The 20,614-nt window shown below is 35.5% G+C and overlaps 1 protein-coding gene across 2 annotated transcripts in view; it reads left to right on the forward strand.

Annotated features, from left to right (window-relative positions):
• The window catches only part of CPNE3 (copine 3), a 165,316-nt gene that overhangs the window by 116,113 nt on the left and 28,589 nt on the right, over window positions 1-20,614 (forward strand). The window lies entirely within an intron of this gene.

Below are 20,614 nucleotides of genomic sequence, written 5' to 3' on the forward strand. Positions count from 1 at the left end.
TTTGGACAGGACTGTCTGGATCATCCCTGGCTCCTTTAATGGAAACCAAAGTGATATTATTGTTAGCATGTTAGAGATTCATTGGAAGCAGTTGGAAGCAGTTGTTTTAAGGCCTGTGCACTCCTTGGTATGTTCTAAGCACATCTAATGTGTTATGGAAGAGCACCAGAACAGACAGGGTAGGCAGAAATAGTAGTTTTCACATCTTTTAGAAAGTCTGAGCCATTATGCAGTTGGGAACACAAGATTCAAGGGGCAGTATAAGGAGACATGCATTAGGGAGCATGCCTTTGCATTAATGTTAGTGTGCATAATGGGGAAAGGGCTGTAGCCTCTACAAATTCCTTGCTCATTAGGATATTTTACGCATTTTAAACCAAGCAATTACTGAACAAAGTGCCTATGTACCTGTGAGAACAGAGTTTGGTAACCACATCATTCTTTTGGGAGTGGTGGATGTACCTTAGCCTCACTTGTCTGGTGACAAGTCCCTGGTATCTGGAAAGCTCAGGTGTCCTGCTCTATAGAGGAAGGTTCCCGGCTAGGATATCATCTTGGCAGCACTTTTTTTCTCTTTCATCTATATATTTAATTGGGACAACTGAAACTTTAACATTTCTATAGGACTGGGATAGCTAGCTTTTGAATACCCAAAAAGCCTTCATGTGAAAGAGAGAGCACATCTGTCAGCAGATAGGAAACCAAAGGTGTGGACCATAAACATTAGCAAAGCTTGATGCATTCAGAATTTCCCTAAGGTATGATGCTAGTAGTTTGCATTTTTTCATGTAGTTGCTCCCATAACAATGAATTTTCATTCAGAACTTAATATGTTGAGGATTTTTTTAGTTACAAACAATGCAGCTGCTTTCTATAATCCTTAGGAATATGAAGAATAATATAAGGAATAGTATTCTCCAGTTGTGAAAGAGTGTTGTGGAAATACATGCTGCAAACTGAGGTGGAAAACTACCATCTTCCAAGCGGCATATCAAGTTTGAATTAGATAAGTGTATTAAATTCATATCTTCTCACTCCTTGTTTCTTTGTCTCAGTAGGGGTAACAGGGATGATAAAAATATTAGCAAATCAACAGTGTTCTCAGAACTCTCTTCTTCTAAGCAATGAATATTTAAGTATCATCTGGGATTGTTTCAGCTATGACACACAACCAAATGCCATTTCTTTCCATTTATTGCAAGAACTGTTCAGCTAAGAAGCAGGGAAAGATAACCAAGAGCATTTGGCTGTTCAGAGAGTTTCTAACACCAGACTGAAAATTCAGCAAACTCCCCAGATGTCATGGTTATGCATTTACTTCCCCCTAGCTCCCTTCTGACAATTCTGGTTGGTTTCAGCAAGACCTGATGAGGGTGAAACAATGCAATATTCTGAACCATGTAGTAAAAGAACTGTAAATTAAATTAAGACAAGTGAGAAGAGCAGTTTCTAATTATCTTTCCAGTCATAGTGGTTTCCAGTAATTTTTATCAAATGCCATGTTTGTGCTTATTTTTCAAAGCCAGCCATCCCTTTATGTCTCTATTTTTGCTAAGCCACTCACGAGTGTTTTGTATTGCAAGGAATATATTTGTCTCTAGGCTTTATTTATTCGTTTATTTTTAAGACCAATTTAATTGGCATATCATCTTGATGATGATGAAGAAACATATTCAATCCCTCTGGAGTATTAAAAGGATGTTTCTTCCATCTATGAAAGTCTGCCTAAATACACAGTGGTTTTGATTATTCAGGTTGCTGACAGCCGGTGTACCACTCATGACCACTCTACTCTTCCTTAGATTCTTCTGTCCCTCACCTTATTTATATTCCATATATACTATTGATTTTTACTTGTTCCTGTTTTAGACTATGAGTTTTTAACAATGAGAAACAAGACACTTCTATTATTTCACAGTCTGTATTTACATTGTTTGATTATTTAAACATTTTATTACCACTTACGAAGGTTGAAAATAAATTTTCTTTGTCTTTCATCTCTTTTTATCTCATTCTGATCAGTGTTTCAATTCCTGCCTCTCATTGTCTAGGAATGGCTATAATTCTTTCTCTTTCTTCTCATGAAAGAGAGTACAAAACTAGTCTGCTAATGCTAGAGGAGGTGGAGAAAATTCTGTATAAATTTAAATGTAAAAAAGCTGGCGTTAAAAATTTACTGTGCTGCAATGTCCCTTCAGTCATGCATCATGACATTTCAGTTTGCAGTAGCTCAGAATGTTTGGATGAGATAAAATGAGCTGAAATGGTGAAAATGAGTAGTTCCATCTTGCCTGCAGTGAAAATATGATGAAAATCATCTTACATTCTTCCCCAGCAACATGGCTAATTAACTTTCATGTTCTCTGAATACAATAGTTTGTCCAAAAGAAACAAAGAGAAACACTTCTTAAGTTTCTTTTTTTAATTTTTTTTCTGTTAAAAAGGAAGAAAATTTATGAAAATCATGCAGGCAGTGTCAGTGCTTTAAGGATTATTCTGCATTTAATTTAAACCATTTTACTCTTCAATCTCTTAAATTAAGATATTTGTGTAGGGATTTATCATACATTAAAGACGAAAACAGAATTTTCAGCCTTGATGTGTTTGTCTTACTCTTTTGAATATTTAACATTCAGTCTGTAAAACAGAAGTGAATGATTATCAATAGTAGGATATCTAGTGTAAAGCTTTATTTTTAGAATTTGGAATAACACTTACTGGGAGATTATCTGACATAGAGTTTAGGAGAAAATTCTTGTGAGCTTCAGATTTCAGTAGGATTATAGAGGAATACAAATCAATTTGTCCTTAAGCCCAAACTTACACTATGTAGGACACTGGTCATGGCATTTATCATGTATTTGTTAATAGATATTTTTCAGTAGTTAAGAATGTTAATATGGGACCATATCAAAAGCAATTTAACCCAAATCCTGCCACTGAGAATAATTACAAGAGGATGAGCAGAAAAACTTGTACCAAGAGTGAAAGCAGAAACAACATCAATATTTCCTCTTATGATATCTCAGATTCTAAACTTTAAAAAAAATTGGCCAAATGTAATTCCTGTGCAATTACTGACCCTTGGTGGTCTTCCCTCATTAATCTCTCCAGCCTTTCACTGAAAACATTTAACTTGTGTAAGTGTTTAAAAGGATGCTATCCTTCATTTAGATTCTTAAACTAAATAAACATAAAACATTTGAAGAAGTGAAGGTTTTCATAAACATAGGAAGAGCAGAAATATAAAAGTCAGTATATAGACCTTTCCTTTAATTTCAGATTATCTTCCAGCAAAACTTGGAGCATGTAGTTCTTTGGATTTATTGGAATCCGTGAAAATGAGAAACTAAGGAATAATTTTGTTTTTTATATCATACTGGAGAATTTGGAGAGACTTGGTAATGTTTCCATTGTGTCGGGGCATTTCCAGGGTATCTTGGCATTTGTAGTAAAACAAAATCCAAGCCAGATATTTTCTAAATCTATTTTTAAAATTATGATTTTTACTTGCAATCAGTTTGAATCAGAAAGTTTCTAACATATGGCAGAGAGGGAACATGAAACCATATGCACCCAGACTGGGACTGTGTTCCTGAGAAAAAACCAATTTGCTATTTTTATGTCGGCCAGCAGGTGTCAATACCCCAAAGTGAAGTTGCCCAGCAGCCAGATCCACTTAGAAAGACGCTGGAACAGGGGTTTAAGTATTTTGGATGTCTCCCTTTGAAAGTTGACTTTGTGAAGTGCTTTGTCACCACTGTAAGGGAAGCCATTTCTGAGGGGAAAGAGGAGAGGGAAATTAAGCAAACCCTCCATTCCCATAGTAGGTACCTCTTATTTTCTTTTTCTACTGATCCTAGAATTTTCATTTTCCATCCCCACTACTGCAAAGCTTTGTGGTCTTTGACTTCGGTCTTCAAGCTCCTCTGTGCTCCCTATCCATCCTAGCCAAATCCAGAGCCAAAGAGTGAAAAAGCAGCTCAAAGTGGGATACTTGGTGATTTTGATCAGTGCAATGTACTTTAATCAAAGCTGTTGATGTGCTATTGCATCCTATATATTTTTCTTCTGAAAGTGTTATTCTAATCCATACTGTTGGATGTTTTATGTGATACCTGTTAGTTGCTAAAATTAAAAATAAAAATCTGAAGTGAAATTGCTTTCAACAAAAAGTTTCAGAATTTAAGTATTTGCTTTTTTTTTTTACCCATTTTAGACTTGTGAAATCAAATCTTGTAATATTTTGTATAATTACATTATGTCCTTCTCAACTCAGCTTTGAAATCTCTTCAGTTAGTAGTAAAAACATATTCTTCCCATATTATTATAGATTAGGCATAATGAGCACAGATTGGGTAGCGCTCAGGAAAGATACATGGTTCCTTGACATATTTCAGACTTTTTATTCCTGACTTCCACAGTGGTAGGGCCCACAAGATTTATCCTTATGTTTTAAACACTGCATAACTCTAAGAATGAAATAGTCATATCCATTACATTATTTCCCTATTCATTTTTTTTTATTTTTGTGTAGCCTATTGGGGTAGAACATTTTGCTTTGGATTTTTTTCTGGTCTCTGATACCAAGCAGAGACTTGTAAAAAGTTGACCCAATTTAGGCAAATGTAAAATTTATCATATTACTCTCATAGCAATGGTGTTTATCTACCACTCATGAAGAAGTCCTGTCCCAAATTAAATGTTTTGGACTATTGAAATTCTGGCTTTAACTTTCTACCAGCTGCTGTTTTACTGTCATCTGGTAACAGCTAGGAATTTACATACTCCATTTTTAATTTAATCAAAGGCTGTCTGTCAGCATCACATGCTAGATAATATTTCCATCAGAAGAAACTTAAAAACAACAACCTGAAAGATTAAAAACCTCTTCATCTTGAAGATAATAATCTTAGTGAATTTTAACAGATTGCTTTAGCAGATGGAGATGTGATATTCGCTATAGCAAATTACATTAACATGCTCTCAGACAGAGATGTCACATTTGCCACAGTAATTTACATTAACATAATTTGAGACAGATTTGATTCCCCAAAAAGAATCAGAAGCAACATTTTATCAATTCATTTTCTATTGCCACATCTTCAGATAATTGTCAGCCTGGTGCAGGACATGTTTTTGTCAAGGATGCCATGATGAACAGACAGACATCTATAAACTATACAACATACATGATTCTACATGGTACCAAACCAACACCATCTATCAATACATAAAGCAAATTAATTCCCTTTATTGGTACAGAGTTACTCTTGACTCAGGGACTCATATTAATTTGACTTTTGGACAAGATACCTACTCTTTTGCAATTCTATATAGCTTTCTAACAGTTCTTTCAGGAGATATCTTAAAAGGTTGAGGAAGAACATTCTGAAAGAAATTTAACCATCACTACTATGTGGGATCTTTAGGCAGAAGGCTGTGTGGGCACAACTTGTCTGTCATCCAGTATTGTGCAGGGGATCTGGGAAATGTTTATAATGACAACTGTCTACTGTATGAAAGAAAATATTCCTGCATCTCTGTGGACCACATGAAATAATTAATTGTCCCAAGTTCTTTCATCTAGTCCTAAAACTAGGACAGAACATGCAAAATCCATGAGCAACAAACAAGTCTGATAAAGCTGCACTGGGAGAAAACTCCAGCAGCTGTCCGGAGTTTTACTGAGTTGTTTTCAAGATCTGCTCCTCAAATTACTGGATTTCTGAGTAACACCAGCAAGAGACTCCACAGTTCCTGCTATGGAGCTTCAAAGACATTCTTATGGTCAGAAGCTTAGAGGCCAGCTTTAGAGAAAATATTTGAGGGATATTTTAGGAGAGGAACTTAAGGCTGTGGTGAGACCATTTCAAATTATTCTCTCTGTGACTTGTCTTTAAATAGATCTTAGAAATGACCAGAAAAGTTTGGGAGACTTGTTTCTTAAGACTATGAATCCTCAAAGTCTTAAATCCAAGCCTGCTTAGAGCAACTAAAAGTGCTCACATTTCCTCAACTAGGCAATTCTATATCAATTAAAAACTTACATACAGAATCTCTACATATATTTTAGAAAATTGGATGCTGTACAGCGAAAGATTCTGAATGGCATAACAGGCTGATTAAAGCAAAGCTTTAATGCAGGACTTTCTGAAAGTCCTGATGCCTCTCCATAACACTGCCAAAAGACTGTGTGGGGTGTCACACAGTGAGATTTTTCTGTTCTGACTTTTTCTTTTTTTTTTTTTTTTAAATTCACATTTAAACTTCTAAATTTGGGAATTATAATGCTACACAGCTGTAAATCAAAATAGGTTAGGATTAAGATTGCTTTTTAATTATTCCGTATGTTGTGCTGGGCTGTAACCAATGTAATCATGATTCAAGTATGTAGTGTCTGTGAAGGACCCTGCAGTTTGTGGTTTCCCTACCCCACTTATAAGTACAGAATAAGATGGCATTGCAAGCCAAGCCTTCTTCCAAGTGATATGCATTCACCTTGAAGGAGTGACTGCTGATTCTGCCTGGTTCACAGAGCTCCTTTTAATAGTAGGCAAGCCACTAAAGCCAGTCTTATTTTGATCCTCAAATTTCTCGTATTTTGTCTCCTGGCGCCTGACTAAAGGCCTTGAACTGCAGTTTGCAGATGCTCGTCACCCTCTGAGACCTGTGCATTGTGTGAGGAAGTGCTCAGCAAAACCCCTAGGAGAGGAGTCAAGTATTTAGGACATCACCAAGTGCATGGAATTGGTGAGATATGGCTGGGACATTTCATTGCCTTCTCTCTTTGTAAAATGGGGATTGTCCTCAGTCATTGTCAGACAGAGAAAGTTTAAGGAAAAAAAGTATCAGTTCTCAGATAACTGTTAGAAAGAAGAGCACCAGGGGATGAGTAGAAGAATTTAATCATGCCCTTCAGAGAACAGTTTTAAGGCTATTGTGATGATCCAGTTATTGAGAGATGCCTCTACCTGAATTCAGGCACAGACGAGACTATATACCAAAATCATATAGTGGATTGACCCTGGCTGCCTGCCTGGCATCCTACAAAGGTCCTCTCTCATTGCCCACCACAGCTGAAAAGAGGAGAGAAAAAAGAGTTAATGAGTAGAGATCACTCACCAGCACAGATATTACCAGCACAGGTAAGACAGGAGGCTAGAATTAGAGATATTGAGATTTTTGCTAACTAAATCAGAGCAGGATAATGACAAGTAAAATAAGACTTTTAAAACCCCATCTCTCCTTCACTTCTCCTTCCTTCTCAACTCTACCTGCTCCCCAACAGCAGTGCAGGGACACAGGGAATGGGTGTTATTGTCAGTTCATCACATGTTTTTCTGCTGCTACTCCGGGAGAAGAGTCTTTGCCCTGCTCCAGTGCGGGGGCCCTTCCACAGGAGATGTTCTCCATGAACTTCTCCACTGTGAGTTCATCCCACAGGCAACAGCTCCCTACAGATTGCTGCCTGGGGCTTGGCTGCTGGCTGGGCTTAAATCACAAAAGGTTTGGTCAATAGTACCACCTTTATCTTCTTACATGCTCCTGTCAGGTGGTTTCATTTATAGTACAGGTTCCAGCAATCCACGGAGGCATACTTGGGAGCAGGAGTGTGTGTAGGGAGAGGGCTTTGGTGGTCACAGATGCCATTAGTCTCGTTCGTAACTTGGGGTGATACCAGTGATATCAGTACAAGCAGCTGCTGTTCCACCCAATTTGCCATAGAGGGACCCTTGCCTGCAACCAGTGCCACCTTGCTGCTCCATTCTGCAAAGTTCTTCTGTGGTTTTAACAGTGCATGAGACAGGCAACTATGATTTTTAAGTCCTTACAGTTATTTAATTAAAAATAACTAGAAAAAAAAATGCACTTATAGCAAAACAAGGCATGGTATATATGCTCTTTATTAATTAGTAGTCTCCTTTTAGGAATGAATGAGACACATGTCCCGAGGACCAAGGGATCTTATCACCATACACAGGGAAGCCTATCAAGATTTTATGGGCAATCTTAATTCTATAATTTCTTTATTTTGGAGTATTTTGATGTACTTTTTAATTCTCAATTTTCCTTCTGAAGGTAGGTGGTTTGCTATTAACAAGTGATTGAATGGATTATCTGAAAGAAATGGAATAGCAGTGAATGTTTGCCAGCCTAATTTCACATCAATTTAGCATGATCAGGATATATTCCTTGTTCAGTGGTGCAGTTCTACATCATTCATGGAGTTTTGGGTAACTTAAATTTGACATTTGATCTAATCATCCTTTAGGAATATAGGTCAGCTGCAGCACTGATCTTGTGTTGTAAAGGAAAAACTCACTGGTTTTAGATATAAGCCACTTTAATGCATTTACTTTTTTTAAAAAAATATGAAAATATATTTTACTCTTCTTACACATAAAACCAAAGTCCTTCTAAGCATTTTAGCTGGACAATCTACTTCCACTAACTGGTGTTCTGCACTCAGGAGTCTCCTGGTTGTTCACAAAGCTCATGTGTTGCTCATTGCTGTGTTTTCTCAGTCCCAGTTTTCCCAATCCTTCTAAGAGCTTGCAAATGTTTAGAGCAGTCTGGCTTTTACTTCTGTGTGAAAGGCTCCTACATACTACAATGTGATTGCTAAAGCCAGGTAAGGTGCTGCTTACATTGGAAATTTATACTGATTTAAAGTTTGTGCAATAAGTAAACTAATCCACTTCCTCATCTCAATTCCTCTTCCCCTACTATAAGCATATAATAACACGTGAGATACATGAAATGACATGTACCCATATTCTGTCCAGTAAAGCATTATACTTACAACAGAAAGATTACAGCAGTAAATCTCAGGTAGAGGAGAGAGAGAGTCATAATTTATCTTAGAAGAATTGATTTTTGTACAACCATCTCACCAGAAATGGCTGCAAAGTGTATACCATCTGATGGAAACTTCAAAAATCTCCTTTCTCTTTGCCCCCCTTCCCTTTTGTTTGAAAGTTCAATAATTTTTTCCTCAAAAAAATCTTTTTTACTTTTAAACAAGCCAGAGATCTTCCCTCCTCTGGATCACAAAAAGTCCTGTTTTCCAGAACCAATAATATTTCCCAAAGATCGTGCACAGATTGCAGAAGTCACTATAATGACATTCTGCCAAATAATTATACAAAAAAAAATTAAATATGTCATTGCAAAACTTTAAAGAAAAAAGCACAAAGGATAATCAAGAGTGAGTTAAAGAAGTGTTATGTAAAGAGAAGCATGTTGGTGTTTATCTTTAAAAATTCCATTATATTAAACATGTAAACAAACATAAGGTAGTACAATGAATCTTAAGAAAAATTTTGCTATTTTAGAGCCATTAAAAGGCAAATATAGAGAGAAATGGTACTTTCCTATCTGTTTTTGTTTCAGAAAGAATGAGGAGCAAAGAGCTCTAAGTCTGTGTTAGTCATATGACTAGATGCTTGAAAAAAAGCTTCACAGAAATTGGTAGTGTTGCATGGAAGAATTAGAACCCATCTTCACGTATTGCCTTGGATGACTAGGTATGAATAATGAATATACACACTAAAAACTAAAGCTCTAGGATCTAAAATGCCTTTAGTAAAACTGACATAACTAACTTCCTTTGTTTCTCTTGAAGTTGATTCAAAGCCAGTTTGTACACTGGGGGAAATGCTGTCTATGATCCTGTGATATTGCTCATTCAGATGCAACTGAAAACTTAAAGTTGATCATGGAAGGACCCAATGCAGAGCTCCTACAAAAACGCTGCTTTCTCAGAATTGTTACTTAAGGACCAGTGATGGCTGGGAACTGCTGCACATTTCCTTTGATCTAGACCCAAACTTTTAAAGAGAACTTAAAGTCTGGTCACTGAAAAATCTTGAATGCTTTTGAAAATGTTACTCTGCATTCCTGAATGTAGGAAGGGTGATTAATACTGTAGTTAGAATTGCAAAACATGTTTTTCTGTTTGAATCTATTAAAGAGATTAATTTTTATTACACTGAGAAAATAAGCACAATCTTCTTTCTATTTTTGATGCATTGTTGAAACAGAAGGGTTGATCTGAGTTTATTTTTAACAGTATTTTGCACTTGCAGGTGAAATTTATCAGAATACCACAACTTACTTCCCATTTGATTTCTAGCAATTACCACTCTACAAATTCTCTTGAATTAACAGCCTGGAGAAATGAAAATTTCATATTCTGACTCAGTTGCACTTGGATTTTGGTATTCTTTTTTCCTCACAGTCCTTGAAGACTTTAGGGTTATGAGTGGAAAACTGTATTTTTTATTCATTTTATAAGAATTAAATTCTACATACCTGCTATGAGATCACCTTTCCTGACACAAATCACAGTCCCCAATGCTGTCATCACTGATGATACTCCTTACATTATACACGAGTTTATATTCAGTCTATGAGATAAACTAATTAAATAAGAGAGACCTATACAGATTTTTCCATGTTACTTTTCAACTCAGTGCTCCCAGCTATAGCTGGTGGATTTTCTGCAGTGTGGAACAATGCAGTTGTTCAGCATATACTTTAGTGTCGTATGTCCTGGATACCCTGGTTGGGAGACATGAGGAGAGCAGATAGAATAAGGAGTCCAAGTTAAATTACATCAGTGGGGTGGATGCAAGTAAATAATGATTGTGTTAAGCAAAAGTATTTATTTTTCTGGTATTGCCATGGTTATTAGCAAAACTCGTGCTGGTTTAAGATTGGGAGCCAGCTGGGCCTACAGTTAAGAATAATTGTTGTTGCTGTTCTGTGCAATGCTTTATGAGTTCCTGCTGGGTTTATAATTAATTCAAAGTGCACTGGGACTATTACATGGCTATGCACGTTGCTTGATCCTTCTCAACATCTATGGCATTTCTTGGATTTGGATGCTGGGATCTGGATTGTCTTAGAAATTTTGTAAAAGAAATGTAAAAAGGTGTTATCTGATTACAGTTAGACTTCTTCCTTGTTTTCCTTTGCTCTGGTGGAATAAATTCAGTAATTTATGTGGGGAAAGTACAGGGACACAGCACATTCTTGTCCAGAACAGGAAAGAGGAAGATCTTAAGCTCTGTCATCTCCTTTGACTTCACTTTCCAGCACCATGATCCTGGTTTATGGCTTATTTTCTGTCTTAAAATAAGAGAATGATGGTACCAATGTTATTAGATTTGAGGGAAGAATCACAATATTGAAGAGAGTAGGGTCTTGTTTTCCTGTCTGACATGGACAGTGATGACAATGTGGGATTGCCACAAAACTTAGCACAGAATTCTGTAGTCTCCAGATACTTGAGTTTCAGGCCCAGGATTAACATGGATTTTTGCCACCTGAATACTGGCGAAACTTGGGAGAAACATCTGAACTAAAGTCCTCAGACCTGTAAAAGGTTTTGGGGACAGCAGAACAGAGAAGTCTGCAGAACAGCTGGAATATACGGAGAATCAACTGAAGAAAGAAATAAATCTGGTTTAATACTTCATTTGGTGTTTGTTTTCACAAGCCTTCAATTCACTGATGTGCCTTTTGATAGCTGGCTTCAAATGTGTAACATTTGAGGCACTGTTACTGTTAGCTGTAGAAGGGCACCTGAGAAGAAGGTAAATGGATAAGAATGAGCTGAATTCTACCATTCTCTTCCTCTGAGTGACAGCATCTTGACCATGAGTCACGTCTTAGAGCTTAGACATTTAAAACCTGAATGTCTAAGTCTTAGATTACTGTATCAGCTCCTTCTGATAGAAATAAAAATAAAGAAAAAAGTGTATTTACAGGCCATTTCAACTCCTAAAGCAGGTCAGATGACTTTGAATGCATACCAGCCAGAGTGTATGAATTAAATTGTCATTAATCTCATCATCACTTTTATTTTATATATAAAACTTCATCTTCCTTGGAAATAGATCAGCATGGAAAGTCACTAAGACTCCTGTTTTGTCTTCACAAGTGAAGAAGATTTGAATTTTCATGTACTTATAGACTTTGTCCAGTTTTAAAATATAGTGTTATACTTTGAGGGATTGCTCTTTGTGTAAGGATAATTCTCAGGTCTCAGGCAACTGTTCTAACTGGGCAGCTATACAAATAATTTTCATACCATTTCTGAGTTCAGCAGAAAATTAGATGAGAAATCTGAGGATGTGTGAGAAATCTGAGATAGGACAAGGTTTATGATTAAAGGTACACTTAGATTTTGAGAGAGAAATCTGGTGATTTTGAAAGAACAAGATATCCTTCTCCAACACCCTAGTACTTCCCATAGGTTAGAATTTATGAGGGATTTGCACTCTGGTGGGGATTTCCAGAGCTTACAGTCAAACAGGAATGGCTGTGAATACTGGAGAGCTCACTTTATCTTTGCTGCTGATTCAGCCTGTGTTCTCTAGTCCATCATTGAAGTGATTGCATTTGTCCATGACAGAGTCAAAATACTTCTGTTATACAGCAGAACAGAAGAGGAAGCTTCTTGGCTCTGGTATCCACATGAAAGGGTAGAAGGACTTATACCAGTCATTAATGAACGTCAAATAAAACCTGGAGTTTTGTATGATTGCTTCAAAAAAGATTTTTGCTTATAATAAATATTTGTTAGGTATAATAATAACAATAATACCTATGAAGGTCTTTAGTTTTTTGCATTATCTTTCTTCATGTTAGGTGTAGACTGCCCACAAAAAAGCTTGGATTTGCAACAGCAGGGAGGTTCTGGAACTGTCTTTGATCACAGCACTGGACCAAAGGGATGAGCTGCTTTGCAGATGGCACTACATATGAGTGAGAGAGTGATAGATACCTGTGTTAACAGGGAACTGGACTTTGTGATGCAAAATGTTCAACCAGGAGACCAGATTTATCATTCAGGAAGGCTGTAAAAAAGGGAATAGCGTTTCCACAAGTGATATGCTTCTTTTGCATAAGACTACAAAATAAAATGCCACCATTCAGATTTTATTTAAAATTCCCCGTGTAGACATTCTGTAGATGAATAGATCTGCTGTAGATGAATAGCATAGCAGAGAATCTAACTCTCTAGTCCTGATTGCTGGTGTAATCCTATTGGCTTTGATTACAGCATTCTGCTGCCTCTGCCAGGTGAACACTAAAGGCGAATTGCCCTGGTTACTGTCTTGGTTAAGTCCCTGTACAACCCAGCAGCACTTGCTTCTTCAGCCACAGTCAGTGATAAAGCTTGCTCTTTAGTAGATATAATTCAATTCTGGTGTAAATAAGGGGCTATAAAAGCAACTGGGTTGAAGATGTTACTTGTATACAGAAGTTGTGGTTTGGCTGTGATTGCATATCTAAGACCTTGTCACAGAGTATTTCACCAGGAAGCTCTCTATTTCTGACAGATTTTAAATTAGACTTCTTTTTGTCAAGCTATCTTATCTGACTTCTGATACTTTTCTCAGAGTAAAGGCTGTTCTTGCATAGTGCATCATTTATATAAAACTTGTTGTAATGTCTAAAGCTTGTAATGACACATGGAATAACAAAAAAGATCTTTCCTTCAAGTCAATATGCTTCCATCATGTAGTCTTTGGTTTGGAAAAGACCTTTTATCACAACATTTGAAAAGCACTGTATGAAACCAGACTAATGTTCCAACATGTTTTGTGTGTTGTGCTGTTTCATGCTGAAAGCCATTTGTAAATGGTGCTTTTGAGATACTTATTTGTGGAAATGTATTTGTTGCACACAAAAGAAGGAAAAAAACCTCCAAAACACTACTGTGCCCTCATTGTTATTTCATTCTTTCTGATGAAAACCAGTAAGTGAACAGGAATTCTTTGAGACCATAAAAATGTCCAAGAATAGAAATCTGGTAAAATCAAGGTAATTACACAAGCCCCACACTTTATTTATTTTATGGCTGGTGACAACTGAAATTTAATGGCAGGATGTCATGTAAAGCAATGGGGTATATTATTCAGTAAAAGCAGACAGCCTATTCCAAATGCCCTTTGATGGGTGTTTGAATTCTCCTTCTACTGCACTGATTTTCAAGGAAATTTGTCTATGCACAAGGTTAGAAATAACCAAATAGTGATCTTTGGAAGTCAGGGTATTTTTGTTTCATTTTTATTGTGCTTCTGAAGGAAATTACATCTGCTTCAAAGCTTTTTTTAAAATCCTGTCCTGGAAATATTGAAATGAACTTCCTATTGGATATAGGCTCTGAATGTAGAGATTCTAGCAGTCCTGTATACTTAAATTTCAAAGCTAGTGCTGCTTCCCTGCTTAATGTGAGCCCCTTATAGAAATATTTTTTGTTGTCAAGACTCATTTATAAGCGAGATATTATAAAACTGAGAAAAACAAAAAGAGGGTGTGTGTGGGTGTGGTGTGTGTTTAAAATTGTCATCTCCACAGCTCTTCACCAGGTTACTAATATAGAATAAAGTTACCCTTTAATAGAAGCCTGGCCCTGGTTTATGTGAGTATAACTCGCATAGTCTCAGCTCCAGTGAAAATTTCTAAGATTTGCTGAGAGTATCATGGCTGGATAATAACATTTCATAGAATGCAGTGCAAGAAAGGATATATTATTTCTTATGTACATTCATTATATTTTCTAGATAATTTAAATTCTCTACCTTTTTTGTCCTACATGTTTAGATTATTTTTCCTGCATTATCACTCTATACTCTGACTTAAAAATCACAGTAACATAAAAGCAATGGAGAGCAGTTTCATTATCAGTTTGGAGACACTGAGGCAAGGTCTGGCCATGTCTTAAAAAATAATGGAATCTAACATAAAATTATTTAAGGTGGTGCTGAGTATATGATAGAAAGTTTGATGATGAAAAAAATTATTTCCAAATTCCACCAGCTTAACGAAGCAGTAAAATATTCACAATGAATAATTTATAAGTTGAAAAACTAAAATTTTAAAATGTGAGATAAAATTTTGTGCCCCAAGTAATTGTTACTATGCTTAAAGTATAGGATTACCATACGCACAAAAATATGATATTCATTAAAGGACTTTTTTATTAAGAAAGGTACTTTTTAACACATCTTTCATCTACATGACAGCTTTTGACTGTTCATTGTATTGCAAAGTAGTAAGACAGAAAGGTAACTCAGATTTTTTCCAATTTTTTAAATAGCTTCTCTATTTAGACTAAACTATTTGACTTTAAATGAAGCACCTTCAGAAATCATTTGGAGACTTTATGCCTTAGTACTTTTTTTGATAGAAAAATGTCTATGCATTGTTTTTATAATGTTGGAAAAGCTTCTTAGGGAGCATAAATCATTTACAGACTTTTGCCATGAAACACTTCAATTTTGCTCTTAAAATGATGCTTAGCTTCACTGCTACACTGAAAACTATTCCTGTTTGTTATACCTCACAGATATCTTTGAAGAATAAATCCAGAAAAAAGATTCTTGTTATAAATTATGAATTATAAATTCATATTTCTTTCTAGTCAGTCAAGCATTTCTACAAAAATTCATTAACTACTGGCATTCTGCTTTCCAAAATTTGTAAATGCCGTCTTGATCTCTACTGCCACACACAGCAGAGTGGCAACCAATTTTAAAAGATAAATTCTGTTTTTGTAAAAAAACATGTTTATCAAGTTTTCTATCTTCTCAATACCAAACTTTGATTTTCATTTTTTATTCAATGGATCAGAGTATCATTATGAGAAGATAACCCTTTCAAATTTGATCTAATTATTCCAATAAAAACTTGGAACTTGAAATCAGAAGAAATTACCCTTTAAAAAAAATTATGAGCAAAATTGCAATGTATTTAAGCAGTAATCATTTTGTGTCCATTGACAATTAAAGCAAAGGTTGATATGGATTAAAAATCATAGAATCATAGAATATCTGGGGTTGGAAGGGACCCACAGGGATCATCAAAGTCCACCTCCTGGCCCTGCACAATGCCATTCCCAAGAATCTCACCTGAGATGCTTGAGAGTGTTGTCTGAACATTTCTCCAACTCTATCAGGCTTGGTGCTGTGACCACTTCCCTGAGGAACGTGTTCTACTGCCCAACAACCCTCTGAGTGAAGAACCTTCTCCTAATTTCCAGCCTAAAACTCTTGACACATCTTCATTCCACTTATGTTTGCTTGCTTTTAGTTAAGAAAATTCAGTGTTTATAGACAGGAGAGTGGATAAGTAATTGATCTGTTTCCTCCTAACTGCATAGGAGTTTGACATTTTTCATTATCAGGATGTCCAAATGTGCATAATTATGTTTTGCAGTGAACTTCTCTGTTAATTCCTGCAGACAATCTTAAAAGACCTACACAAAAAAACCCTGTTGTTTCATACTTTTTCTTCTCATAAAGAGACAAGGTTATACTTTGAAGTATCTGATTGAAATACACAGATTACAAGATATTACATGATAAGTTGATATTTTTCAATTAAAGAGCAACAAGCAAGTATGAACTGGAGTCTAAGATAGTTTTTTAGAGCTATAGAGTCTATCAGGCTCTTACTAGTTGTACCTACACATGTAAATCTCCAATTTCTCTTCTAGGTTAGTCCCCCATCTTCAGCAAAGAGGTATAAAGCAGTTTGTTAGCGTTCAGGAAGAACACACATAATCAGGATACAATTATATGCAGGTGCTTTTATTGTAGAGCTCTGGGAATCAGGGGTACAGACCCAAATCTGACTCCAACATGGCTTTCGAACTGAATGTATTTTATATTTTATCATTATATAACTTACATATTAATTATTAAACTTATATTGTTCTATTGTATACATTGATCTTATTCAACCATGAGTTTCTTGTGATATTTTTCAAACCCCTGACTACAGTTTCTCATGATTATTCTTACGATTAAACAGTAATTATATTTAATTTAACAATTATATCATTTATCATATACTACCTACACAGGTGCAGTTCTAGCAAGTACAAGGCCTATACTTTCCCAAGGTATTTTCCCAGGGCCTACTAAGCTTAATTTTCCTTCTAACTCCCCAAATCCCCATTATTTTAAAACCCTTTTACTATCATGTTTCTATCCAATATTGCCTCTAAGATCTCATTTTGGTATCATGAAAGACACAGGTGAGAAGTAGCTTTAAGCTATAAGCCACTAAGCAAGTTCAGCAATGAGAAACCACTGTGTAAAGGCTGACCCCAGGGATTACTGCCTTGTTGGTGTCACACCTAGAAAGGAGTTGGGTGAGAAACTTCCACTTACAGACCTGATGAACCTCACATTTTCTATCACACCCACATCAGAATCTAGAACTTTAGCTGTGCAAATAAGAGTTTTAGCTTTTCTAGACAACTATCAGACTGTCACATTTGATGGGGTATGCGTCACTAGGCCAGAGGAAAAAAGTCGTACAACCATAGAATTGTTTGGGTTAGAATGGACCTTGAAGATAACCTTACTTGCACACTTTCAGAGGTCATTATTGTAAAAACAACAGCTTCTCTTGGAAGTTCCTAAAAAAAATCATTTTGATACCTGTTTGTCACAGAAAGTCTGTCTAGTAGAAGAGGGATAAATTAATGCTATTTAGACCTTTTAATTAACATGCTGGTAATATTAAACTCTAATGTATATCTGGACAGCTCCTTTGGCTGTCAGTGTCTTCTCATGAAAGAATAATACCAAAGTCATGTCCAAAGTGTCACACAAAGGTCTCATATATAGATATATATATATGACAATATAAATAAATATAAATATGTAAATGATAAGTCTTACATAACTTTTATTCAGCACAGCAAGAGTAATTTTATTCATTCTTGCTCTCTGGCCTGAAAGCATAGTAAGCAGGCAAATCTGTAATAACTTTTGTATTATGGGACAAGTCTTCATCTAACATACAAAGAATTGCATACAAGGTTTAATTTTTGTCTTGTCAAATAAACAAATACTTTTTAGGCTCCCTCAATTTTCTTATTTTGAAGATATTCTTAGGAGGTTGGTTATTTACAAAGGCTTGTAAATGACCTGAAACATTTGAAAAAATTAAATAATTAATGATAAATAAATATAGTCACAACCTATGTGTTTTTTTTTCAGCATTGAGGATTTTTCTTTTGTTGTAATGTTGCTTCTGATGAATTTTTTATTTCTCTGTCAGTAACATACCATTTTTTGGATTAATGAAATATATATCCTTTAAACCACGTGTTGGTTTCTCTGTCTCTTGAAGTTAGTTCCCTGGGGTCTACAGCTGTTCAGCTTGTTTCTGTTTATAATGAGAATGTCATCTCTCTTTTCTATTATCCAAGGGACACTTTTCCACAGTTTTTCTCCCTCTGAAATTCTCCAGTTGCTGACAGTATTCCATATGTCACTCTAATGCTAATGTACACCCTTGTGAGATTTGAATCCAGTATGATCTGAACCTGGGAGAACTTTAATTGTTTTTGCATAGACTTTTCTTTGATAAAATATAAAAGTCAGCTTATATTTTCAGAACACATGCCACCCTGGGAAGTATTGAATTTGTTGCTATTATTTCCCTTAATTTATCAGTCAGATGTCCAGATCAGATTGGGAAATTCTGAAAACATGTTAAAAGTCATGCCCAAAACTTGCAAAAAAAATGCATTCATTAAAGGATTTTTTAGAATCAAACTAGCACTACTGACTTGATTGTTAAAATCAGCTGGAAGGTGTAGGTGTGTTTTATAAGAATATATTCTAGCTATGTTTCAAATTTTACAGTCTCTAAATCTTCTGTAATCTATATTGGCTGAATTGAGGTTTTTTTCAAGTGATGAAACTTCTTATAATTAATCAGTGGAACAGATTTTACACCATAAGAGGATTTTGATTTGCAGCAGGTACTTTTGTTTGTTTTGTGCTGGTTTTTTTGGTTGTTTTTTTTTATAAACATTTACATTTTCTTCATTAATCCAAACGTAAAAAGGTGGTCCCTGAGGCAGAGTTGATGGAAAACTGAACACTGCAAAGTAGCATGCAGGATCCCTTGTCTTGTAGCACGAAACTCAAGATTTAGCTTGATTATCTGCTAAATTTATTTATGGACTTATGAATATAGACCACCTTGTGACCTTACCTTGAAACTGTAGGCTATCTTTGACTGAGGTAGCTACTTTACTAAGATAATTAGCATAGTAACATGCTTGCTTAAGTGCACTTGCTTTCAAAATTGTAATAACTATTATTAAAAGTGTCATAGAATATTTATTCTGTCAAAATGCAACAAGAGTCACAGAGCTATTGGTAAATTTTTGAGACATACTAGTATATTTTAGAAGGTGCTTTTAGATTATACCAAAGTGTTTTGGTATTCAATGATAAGGTATTTATGATCATTCTTCAGTTTAATCTTCTGAATGTTAGTGAAAGTTCAGGGTAATACTTTTTTATGGCTGATACAGTGAAAAAGGTGCTGGAAGCCTGAAGCTGCATGAGCTGAAAAGACAGTACCTAATTCTATTTTCTCCAGATTTTTCATCTATTCCTCTTGCATTAATTTATGAGATTTATTGCTTCTTAGGCAGTGTGCATCTCCTATATATTTCTCCTTCACAGGATAATATCTCCAGCATTATCATCTTTACCCATGCAGGAGCACTGCCTTCCTGATTTTGAGATACTACAGAAAACAAAAAAGTGAACATTTCTGGCTTGAGGCTATGCTGATGACTGTGAATGTCAGATTTACAAACATACACAAAATGAAAACATTCTTAATGAATCAAAATCTGTCTAAAAAACTTCACCATTTGTTGGATCGATTTAATTATCCAGACTGTCATGCAACTCTCCTTTCCAAAGCCCCAAACAAAAGACACACACAGACCATAATGCCCTTGCCCACAAAGCAAGTTTATAATTTTTTTTCCACTCTTCTAGTAATTTCACTTATAATAGGCTGCTTTGGAAAATATTAAGTTGCCCTCTGATAGCAATAGCTTTTGGCTTCTATTAAACACAACTGGTACAATTTTGTAGTACATACCTCCTAGAGCAATAGATGAAGAGAATTTAGATTTCTGCAGCTCCGTAATTGCACTGTTATTCACCCTCTGCTGAAACTGTTTTCTACAAATTAATGTTTATCTTTCATATGTAGGATATAATTCAAAATAGCTAAAGAGAATATCTAAACTTTACAAACTAATGTATATTTATTGTCCCTGACATCAATGAGTCTCTTGTTCATCTACAGCAGCCCCCTTTGTGGAGCTAATTAGATTTTAATTAGGACATTCCTCAATCCTTCCCATAAACTGCGATTCCTGTGGCTTAAATATGAATTTAAAACATTAAGACTGAAAAATCCATGTTGATATTTTTACTAAGATTCTGACACTTAAATTACCAATGTACACTGAGATTTAATAAAGACTCAGAAAATGCACACAAATAATGCAAACAAATACTTTATTTTTCAATAAACCTCAATTTTATTTAATCTCTAGTTAAGGTCCAGAGCTTACATACCTAAGTACATTCTTCAATGTTTTCTTAGTAATATACATCCTTTACCTGGACAATACTATGAAAAGAGGTACACTTTTCTAAGTATATGTATAAAAAACACTGTTATTAATCTTGCACCCAAAAAGGGGAATTATTTTCTTTAGGCTTTAAAAGTAAAACATTTTCTGCTCCTGATATCCTAG

The sequence above is a fragment of the Lonchura striata genome, chromosome 2 (assembly GCF_050655825.1).
Source record: "Lonchura striata isolate lonStrDom1 chromosome 2, ASM5065582v1, whole genome shotgun sequence".
In the NCBI taxonomy this organism is placed as follows: domain Eukaryota; kingdom Metazoa; phylum Chordata; class Aves; order Passeriformes; family Estrildidae; genus Lonchura; species Lonchura striata.